Source organism: Aythya ferina, assembly GCF_964211825.1.
Source record: "Aythya ferina genome assembly, chromosome: 4".
Classification (NCBI taxonomy): domain Eukaryota; kingdom Metazoa; phylum Chordata; class Aves; order Anseriformes; family Anatidae; genus Aythya; species Aythya ferina.
Genome location: NC_140300.1, coordinates 79,252,063 through 79,261,182, shown reverse-complemented (window position 1 = coordinate 79,261,182; position 9,120 = coordinate 79,252,063). Strand labels below are relative to the sequence as shown.

The following is a 9,120-nucleotide window of genomic DNA, read 5'->3' as shown; positions in this document are numbered from 1 at the left end:
ACCATATTACAGTTAATGTTGTTTTTTGTGGAAAGAAGGAAAATGGGATGAAATATGGTATATTGATTGATATGTTGTTTCAGTATCTTGGAGGGAAAAGGTATGGAATTAAGTTGGACTCTGACTGAGCCTTTGGTGTTGGTATTAGAAAAGTACGGGCTTGAGAAAGATAAAGGAAGTGTTAAAAGGGTTGCTGAAGGTGTTAAAGGTGTGGCATGTAGTATTTAACAGAGCTGTTTGAAATTGAATGAGCAGGGAAAGGTGATGTAGGCATTATCTAAGTAACAGTCTAGAAGTTTTGGTATATTTGCATATTTGCTGTGATGTTTGTTCAGTTTCCCAAGCATCGGGGAGGGGGGGAACAGCCTGCTCCACCAGGGGCCTCTCCAGCAGCCGCAGGGGGGCTTCAGCTCCAGCGCCTGGAGCGCCTCCTCCCCCTCCTTCTGCACTGACTTTGGTGTCTGCGGGGGGGTTTCTCGCTCTCCCAACTGCTGTTGAGCAGCAGGGTTTTGTTCGTTTGTTTGTCTGTTTGTTTTCGTGGATGTGCTCTCACAGAGGCACGGACTGTGTTGCTATGGCTTGGCTCTGGGCAGCAGTGGGCCCCTTTGGGGCCAGATGAAATTGTCCCTTACCTACCACGGGGAGGTTTCTGGGTTTTTCTCACGGGGGCTGCCACTGCAGTTTCCCACTCCCACCCCCCCCCGAACCTTGCCAGCAAACCCAATACACTGCGGCAGCTAAGTCATTACTGACTTGTAAAGCTTCAGGGATTAAATTAACTAATGAAACCCTAAATGTGATGGGGGTAGAAGGTACTGGGATAACAGTGCCACTTTTGGGGAATACTAAGCTGAGACCAGGGGATAAAATGATCACTGGGCAATTATTGTATGTATCCAAGGCGGAAACTAACTTGTTGGGAAGGGATTTGATGATTAAATTGGGCATTCAACTAGTAAATTGTTAGACTGGAATAACAGTGTTATTAATGGAGTGCTCTCAGGCCCTGAGAGCAAACGTATATTCACCTCTGACTGGAAAGACTCTGAAATGGGGGTGGAAGCAACAATATAGGTGGACAATTTTACCTCAGGGGTTTACAGGGCCACCTATCTATTTGGGTAAATTCTAAAAAAGGTTTTGGAGCAATTACAACCTCCCAAGGAGGTATTAATGTTACAAATATGTGGATCATTTTAAGGAGAATCGATACTCCCCAATGGGAGAGAAATGCTGAATAAAGTGATAATGAGGCAAATATTAACTGTTTTACATCAGAAGAGTCATTGGGAGGTGCAAGCAATGTGTGATGTTGTTCTAAGAAAGCATGTCTGTGTAGAAATATATACTTTAGGGAAGCACACATGCAGAGGATGTACTATATGTCAAAAGGTAAATAAAAAAGGTCTTCTGTAACCTATCTAGAGGGGGACGGGAGCCAGGGCTTTGACCTTTCCAAAGTATACAGGTAGACTTTACTGAGTTACTTGTTTGTCCTAATTGACCATGTGACTGAATGAGTGTAAAGCTTTACTGCAAGGATTAAAGCAGGCCTTAGAGATTGAGTGGGATTTTCACAGCCCCTGGCACCCCTCCTCTTCTGGAAAGGTAGAGCGAATGAATGGTGAAATTAAGAAACAACTAACAAAACTTATGCTGGAAATTAAGGCTTCTTGGGTAAAATGCTTACCCCTTGCACTGTTAAACATATGGATGCAGCCCAGAACTGATGTAGGAATTTCTCCTTTTGAAATGCTATATGGTATGCCCTATGACTTGGAATTGCCACTTGATCACCCTCAATTCTAATGAAGACTTTGAAAGAGACTCTTTTTAACACCACGATGGGGAAGGCCCCTATGTTGTTTTGCTTACTACAGAAACAGCCCTTTGGACTGCGGAGAAAGGATGGACACATGCCAGCCGTGTTAAAGGACCCATCTGTGACGAGAAGTGGGAGATCGCTCCAGGAAACAAAGACCTGGAGCTCACATTGCGACAAACTCGATAGGTACCGTGGGTTAAGGTAGAGGCTCTCCCCTGAAGAACACTACTGCTGCCGAGAAGAACTAAAACCTCGTAGTTGGCTGCAACCCAACTGACGAGTGAGGCAGAGGAGTGAATAAGTGGGGAAAGAAATGGGCCTCAGCCATTCCTATCGGTATTTGGGGGTTCTCGCACTGATTTCATCCTGCATAGCGACTCAACACCACTCCCACCAACCTTTTAAATGGACTTTAAGTTGATTCGAAGATCAACAGGTTATTGCAACCCAGATAACATCGGGGGGGGGCCAAGCTTTACTTCTACACTATGTCAGCTGATCTCGAGGCCCCGATGCTGGGAATATATGGGATTTTATTTCTGCCCAAGTTCTAACCCGGGAAAGGGGTACTGTAAATGCCTGAACGTGTATTACTGTGCATACCGGGGGTGTGAAACCATTGCTACAGACTGGACACTTGGGGCTGGTCGGGATAAATTCTTACAAGTGGGATATGGGCTGCAAAGTTGTAACCGACAATTGGATCCCCGTTACAGGTGGTGAGGCCATGGTATAGGGTATACAGGAACCTTCCACGGAAATAAAGAAATTTGCAAGGTTCTATATATAAATATAACAAACTCGGACGATACTAGCTGGGTACTAGGAAAAATGTCAGATTTTACGAACACGGAACAGATAGGGGAGGACTCATCCTAATAAAGAAGGGAAAACCCGAGACTTCCAAGGTAGTCGGGCCTAATAAAGAGTTACTAGGGGAAGGTTTGGTTGTCCAGACTGTAAATATACCTGGGACTGCCCAACCTACTACAGTGTTTTCTAATAAGTTGACAGAGTTATCCTTTCCCACACTGCTTCCAAGCATTGTGAAAAAAAAGAAAGGGGTTGTACCCAAGGAGATAACCAAAGGGTACTGGCTATGTGTAAGTGTTAAGCCCCCATATTCAAATTCTTCCAAGTGCAATTGGAGTCAGGAAATCGGGATAACTTTGACGCAAGTTACGGGAAAAGGTAGATGTATCGGCACAGTTCCAAGAGATAAAAATGATCTGTGCCATGCCACTGAAAAAAAAAAAAAAAATAAAAATAAGAATGTGTGGAGGAATGGTTAAGTGAAATAGGACACGTGGATGTTGGGCAGTTAAGAGGCAATGGGCTAGTAAAGTACCGTACTCAACTCACATGAGTCTGGCACGTACACAGCTGGCTGAGAGCCAATCAGGCTCAAGGACACGATGCCCTTGAGCGATGGGGAAAGTCCCTAAGGCAGGACAGTGGCTAAAAGAAGAAGGAACTACCTGAAAAGAGCGGGAAATGTTAGCCAATCCTGAGCTTAGTTTTTGCAATATGTATGAGTTGACTATGTTCGAACTAGATAAAAGGCGACAGAGCTATCCATTAAAGTTGAAGTTCATTGTTCACTCATATTGAGCGTCTGTGTCTTCCTTCCGTCGACAACAAATTGGCGCCCGAACAGGGACCGGTCTGAACGGGATTTGGACACTGCTGGCAGTGATCCTGGGCCACGTGTTCGACGGAATAAGGGAGGATCCGGTCCTGCAACGCAGCCCAGGAGGTGGAAGGGACAAGAATCCCCGCACACGCGTCGGGAAAGTGAAAGGGACGTGGAGTCCCCGCACCCGGGAGAGGATCCCGCCGGTCACGTGTCGCCGAGGTCTGAAAGGTGAAAGGGACAGGAGTCCCCGCACCCGCAGCTCAGAAGGTGGAAGGGAGTCCCCGCACCCAGGATGAGCCTATAAAGGGTCCCGCCGGAGAAGCGCCGCTGAGGTCTTTGCAAAGGCTGCAACTGTATATATAAAGGTATGAAAGACAAGCGGCGTATAATTTGCTCAGATGCTTTTTAGAAAAGCGGAGTATTTTAGATATAGATTGTAGAAAAAGATTTGCCAGGGTTATTAGCATATGCAGTAGCGCAGGGTTGTTTTACAAATCCTGATAGTTTTTTGAACAAACAGAGTGGCGTAAATTTGGAGATAAATTGTTTGATGTTATTAATGATATTAAGTCTGCTAAAAAATTTATTGAAGCCTTGGAGAACAGTCGCTAGCGCTTTAGCTACACATCAGGCTGAGCAGAGAGTCGCTGCTGCCGCTACAGAGCGACTGGGATTGCCGGGAAGTGCTGGAGCTGGGCATTGCCCACTGCCGCCTTCAGAGAGAATGATAACGCTGCCTTGGGGCTACGGGGCAGTGGGAGCCTCCCCCCCCTCAGTCACCGCCACGAGCAGCGCTGCGCTTGGAGTTCACCGTGTGGCGAGTCGGCACAGAGCAGAGGGACGGACATCAGGACCCTGCAGCCTGTCTGACGTAACCATGGAAGCAGCGGCGGCTGTGCTGCTTCTCTCTGGCATGGTTTTGATCTGTGGAGACCGTGCATGGCAAGGAGTACCAGCCAATGCTTTTGGAGGACCGTGTTACCTAGGGCGACTCACACTTTTCGCTCCAGATTTACACTCATGGCAGAACTCGACAAGGAGCAGAAGAATTAAACGAGAACTAAAAACTTTGGGTTCTGACTGTAATGATGATGTAGAATTGTGGGGTCCAGCAGAAAGATTCTTTGCTTCTTTGGTGCCTGGTGTGGGAACTGCACACGCTTTGACTAATAAGCTTGCTTGTTGGGCTGTTAAACAATCAAATGTAACAACACAAGTTCTTTCTGAAATGTCACAAGATATGGAGAGTCTAAGACATACTGTATTGCAAAATAGGGCCGCTATTGATTTCTTATTGCTGGCTCAGGGACATAGGTGTGAAGATGTAGAAGGAATGTGTTGCTTTTATCTTTCCGACCATGGTTAGTCAATTCACGACCAGTTGAAATTGTTAAGGGATCATACACAAAAAATTGTAGTACAAGATAGTTGGTTTGAAGGTTGGCTTAAATCTGTTTTTGGGAACATGGGTGGATGGGTTTTCTTAGTTAAAGAGGGACTTAGCTTTCTACTTATATTGATTATAGTTGCTGCACGTACAATCTGTAACTGCCTAACTAAGAAACTAGAGCAACTCACAGAGAAGGTATTTGTAGCGCAAAATAAAAACGGGGGAATTGTGGAGGAATGGTTAAGTGAAATAGGACACGTGGATGTTGGGCAGTTAAGAGGCAATGGGCTAGTAAAGTACCGTACTCAACTCACATGAGTCTGGCACGTACACAGCTGGCTGAGAGCCAATCAGGCTTAAGGACACGATGCCCTTGAGCGATGGGGAAAGTCCCTAAGGCAGGACAGTGGCTAAAAGAAGGAGGAACTACCTGAAAAGAGCGGGAAATGTTAGCCAATCCTGAGCTTAGTTTTTGCAATATGTATGAGTTGACTATGTTCGAACTAGATAAAAGGCGACAGAGCTATCCATTAAAGTTGAAGTTCATTGTTCACTCATATTGAGCGTCTGTGTCTTCCTTCCGTCGACAACAAGAATGGACCAAACACATAAATGGTTAATTCCTGCAAATAACACTAGGTGGGTATGTTCATTGTTGGGAGTCACTCCTTGCCTATCTTTAAAATTGTTTAACACATCTCATGATTTTTGTGTACAGGTGGTCATTATACCAAGGATTCTATACCACACTGAAGAGTATATGTATACCCATCACACAGTGGCTGAATACCATCTGGTAAAGATCATACTGGGGTGGTAAGGGATACAATGACTAAATTGCGGGAAGGATTAGAAAAATGCAAAAGGGAAAATGAGGCTCATCAGAATTGGTATGAATCCTGGTTTAATTACTCACCTTGGCTTACTACCCTGCTATCAACCATAGCAGGGCCCCCTTGTTGTTACTTATATTAACACTGACTTTTGGACCATGTATATTCAATCAAGTAATCGCAATTGTGAAAAGTCGATTAGAAGCTGCTCATCTTATGCTTGTGCGTGCTAAGTATGAATCTCTTGAGCAGGAGGAGGACAACGCAGAAACTTTGATGCTCAGTAAGCAGATATTGCAAAAATTCAATGAACAAAATATGTTTGAAAAAGAAAAAGGAGGGATTGTGATAAATTAGTAGGGGTTTGTTCATTGTCCTTGAGAATTTAAAGAATCTACTGAGGAGATAAGGTTTCACAACTCACGGCATTGTAACATGGGGACAAAGCAAGACATCCTGTTTTGCCCCCACCTGAACACAAGCACAACGCATGATCACCGGAGGAAGAACAACGACTCCCAACAACAGACTGCGCAATCTCAGGACAGGTCTCGACAAGTCGACAGGTCTCGACAGGTCTCGACAAGTCTCGACAAGCCGGAACTTCAATGCTATAAAACAGCGACACTGGAAAGGGGAAGTTGCGTGCTGTGGTGGAGCGGAGACTCCCCAGCCGCCCAGCGCTGCTTTGCTTGTGTCTGCTTACTTGATTAATAAAATAATTTCAATAGACCAGTAAATTGTGTGGTCTAATTTATAACAGACTCCACCCAGACACTGGCCCAAGACCCGGACCCGACCCCCGCCAACCTCCCTACCCTCCCCCCGACACAGGTGTACAAGCAGCTCACAACCCGCCCCTTCAGAGACCGGTCCCACTCCCCCCACCCCCCCCAAGACACGGGATGCAGAGGTGTACAACCAACTCCCAACTCCCTCCCCCTCAAAGGGAGGCCCCAAAGACCCCCAAATGGAGGCTCCTAGAGTGAACAAACAGCTCCCAACTTCCCCAGGCACAGGCCCACCCCCCCCCCCCCCCCCAAACACAGGCCACAGAGGTGTATAAACAGCCCAGACCCCCCTCCAAGACCATGGCCCCTATAGTGTACAAGCAGCTCCCAACCACCCACAGATGCAGGCCCCAACCCTTCTCAAAAGGGAGGCACCTAGAATGCATGAGCAACTCCCAACCAGCCTAAACATAGGTCCAAAAGTGCACAAGCAGCTCCCAACCCCCCTCAAATACAGACCCCAAAAGTGTACAAGTAGCTCCCCCCAAAGACATGACCCAAAGGTATACAACCAGTTCCCAACACCCCTGAGACACAGGCCCCAACCGCCCCCCCAGACACAGCGACCCAAATTCTACAAGCAGCTCCCAACCCCTGCCAGGCAGGCCCCCTACCCTATACAAGCAGCTCCCAACCCTCCCCCCCCCCCCCCGAGGGAGGCCCCCAAGCCCCCCACAAACACAGGCCCCTACAGTGTACAGGCAGCTCCCAGCTGTGATAAATTAGTGGGGGGTTTGTTCATTGTCTTTGAGGAATTTGGAGAAACTGCTGAAGAGATAAGGTTGTACAAATTAACGGCCTTGGTAAAGGGGAGGATTAAAGCAAGCAGATAACAGGAGGGAGTATTGGATACACATCCTTGAGTGAAACCAGACATCCTGTCTGCCGCTTCATTACCCCCACCTGAATACGAGCACAACGTGTGAACACCAGCAGAGGAACAACGACCCCCCCTCTCAACAATAAACTGCGCAGCCTCAGCCAGTTCAATAGGTCTCGATAAGCTGGAACTCGACTGCTATAAAATAGCTACCCTGGAAAGGGAAGGTGTGTGCTGTTGCGGAGCGGAGACTCCCCAGCCGCCCAGCGCTGTTTTGCTTGTGTCTGCTTACTTGATTAATAAAATAATTACAATAGACCTGTAAATTGTGTGGTCTAATTTATAACAATTTGGTGCCGTGACTCGGATGAAGGCTGATTGATCAGGAATCCCTCTAGGGGAGGCGCCCCGCCGATTTCGGCGGCCCCAGAAACGGAAACTCCTGCTCGAGCCCTTCATCGACGAACCCAAAATCAGACACAAGCAAATAAAACCGGTAAACCCCAGGCAACCTTTGTGCACGAAGACCGAACTAAGACCCACGGGGTGGGTAAGTATAGGCCGGTGTTCAGTTCGGTTGGGGTTGGGTATCCTGGAGCACGACATTTGAGACGTCCAAGTGCGGACGAAGCGAGTGCGGACCCCTCGGTAGTGCGGTTCCCACCTCCCGCGAGGGACTGGGCCACGAAAAGGGGGAAGCGTTGTGTGTGTGTGTGTGTGAAGGTGCTCCGGAAGATGGGACAGAAGAAAAGTAAGCCTTCTGGCCCCATGAGGGAGGGATCCAATGCTGTAGGGATACCCTCTGTTCCTTCTGATAGTCCGTTAGGACAAATGATTAAGAATTGGGATGATTCCCCTTCTAGGCGGGGAAAGAGTAAAGTTAAAATGATTTATTATTGTATAGAAGTGTGGGGCAACAAGCCCATCAAAGGGGACAGCGTTTTCTGGCCCCCGTTCGGCTCCTTTGAGGATTGGGTATGCCAAGCCCTCAATATTTATGTTAACTCTAAGGAGCCCTTTAGTTTGGAAGAAAGTGAATATGCGCACCTCTGGATAAATTCAGATACGAGGACGCATCTATATCCTCTAAAAGAAAAAGGAGGGCGGGATAAAAAGAGAAAGGACTTAGAAGTCCCGACATCGCCCCCGCCCTATATTCCACTGCCCGCACCAACGGCTCCTGTCCTTAATGGACTCCCCGAATTAGCAAATTCAGGAGAAACGGAATCGGATCATGAAACACAGGGGCCGGTAACCAGAAGCAGGGCAAGAAATTAGAAATCTGCTTTAAGGGAGGGATTATATCCCCTACGAGAAATAGCGATGGGGGGACCCCACCCAGGAATGGGATACGTGGCTGTTCCCATTAATTCAGGGGATGTGAGGGATTTTAAAAAGGAGATGGGAAGTTTACTAGAAGACCCATTGGGAGTGGCGGAACGAGTAGACCAATTCTTAGGCCCAAATATATATACCTGGGAAGAGTTACAATCCATCCTGGGAATCCTCTTTACATCAGAGGAAAGAAGAATGATTAGGCGTACTGGGATGCAAATTTGGGATCAGCAACACCAGCAGGGGCCGGCTGCAGACATAAAGTGGCCAATGCAGCAGCCTAATTGGAATAATCAAGACCCCATACACAGGGGACATATGCAAGATTTAAGAACAATCATAATTCAGGGGATACGAGAATCTGTCCCCAGAGGACAGAACATAAACAAAGCTCTTAACGAACAACAGAAAAAGGATGAAACCCCAACGGAATGGTTAGAAAGATTACGAAAGAATTTGCAACTATATAGTGGCTTAGACCCTGGAACCC

The 9,120-nt window shown here is 47.1% G+C and overlaps 1 long non-coding RNA gene across 1 annotated transcript; it reads left to right on the top strand.

The window, feature by feature from the left end:
• The first annotated feature begins 692 nt into the window (after positions 1-692).
• On the top strand, positions 693-6,419 carry LOC311436396. The gene is made up of 2 exons (XR_014692811.1): positions 693-3,101; positions 5,446-6,419. It is a non-coding gene; the product is annotated as an uncharacterized lncRNA (long non-coding RNA).
• Positions 6,420-9,120: the final 2,701 nt, after the last annotated feature.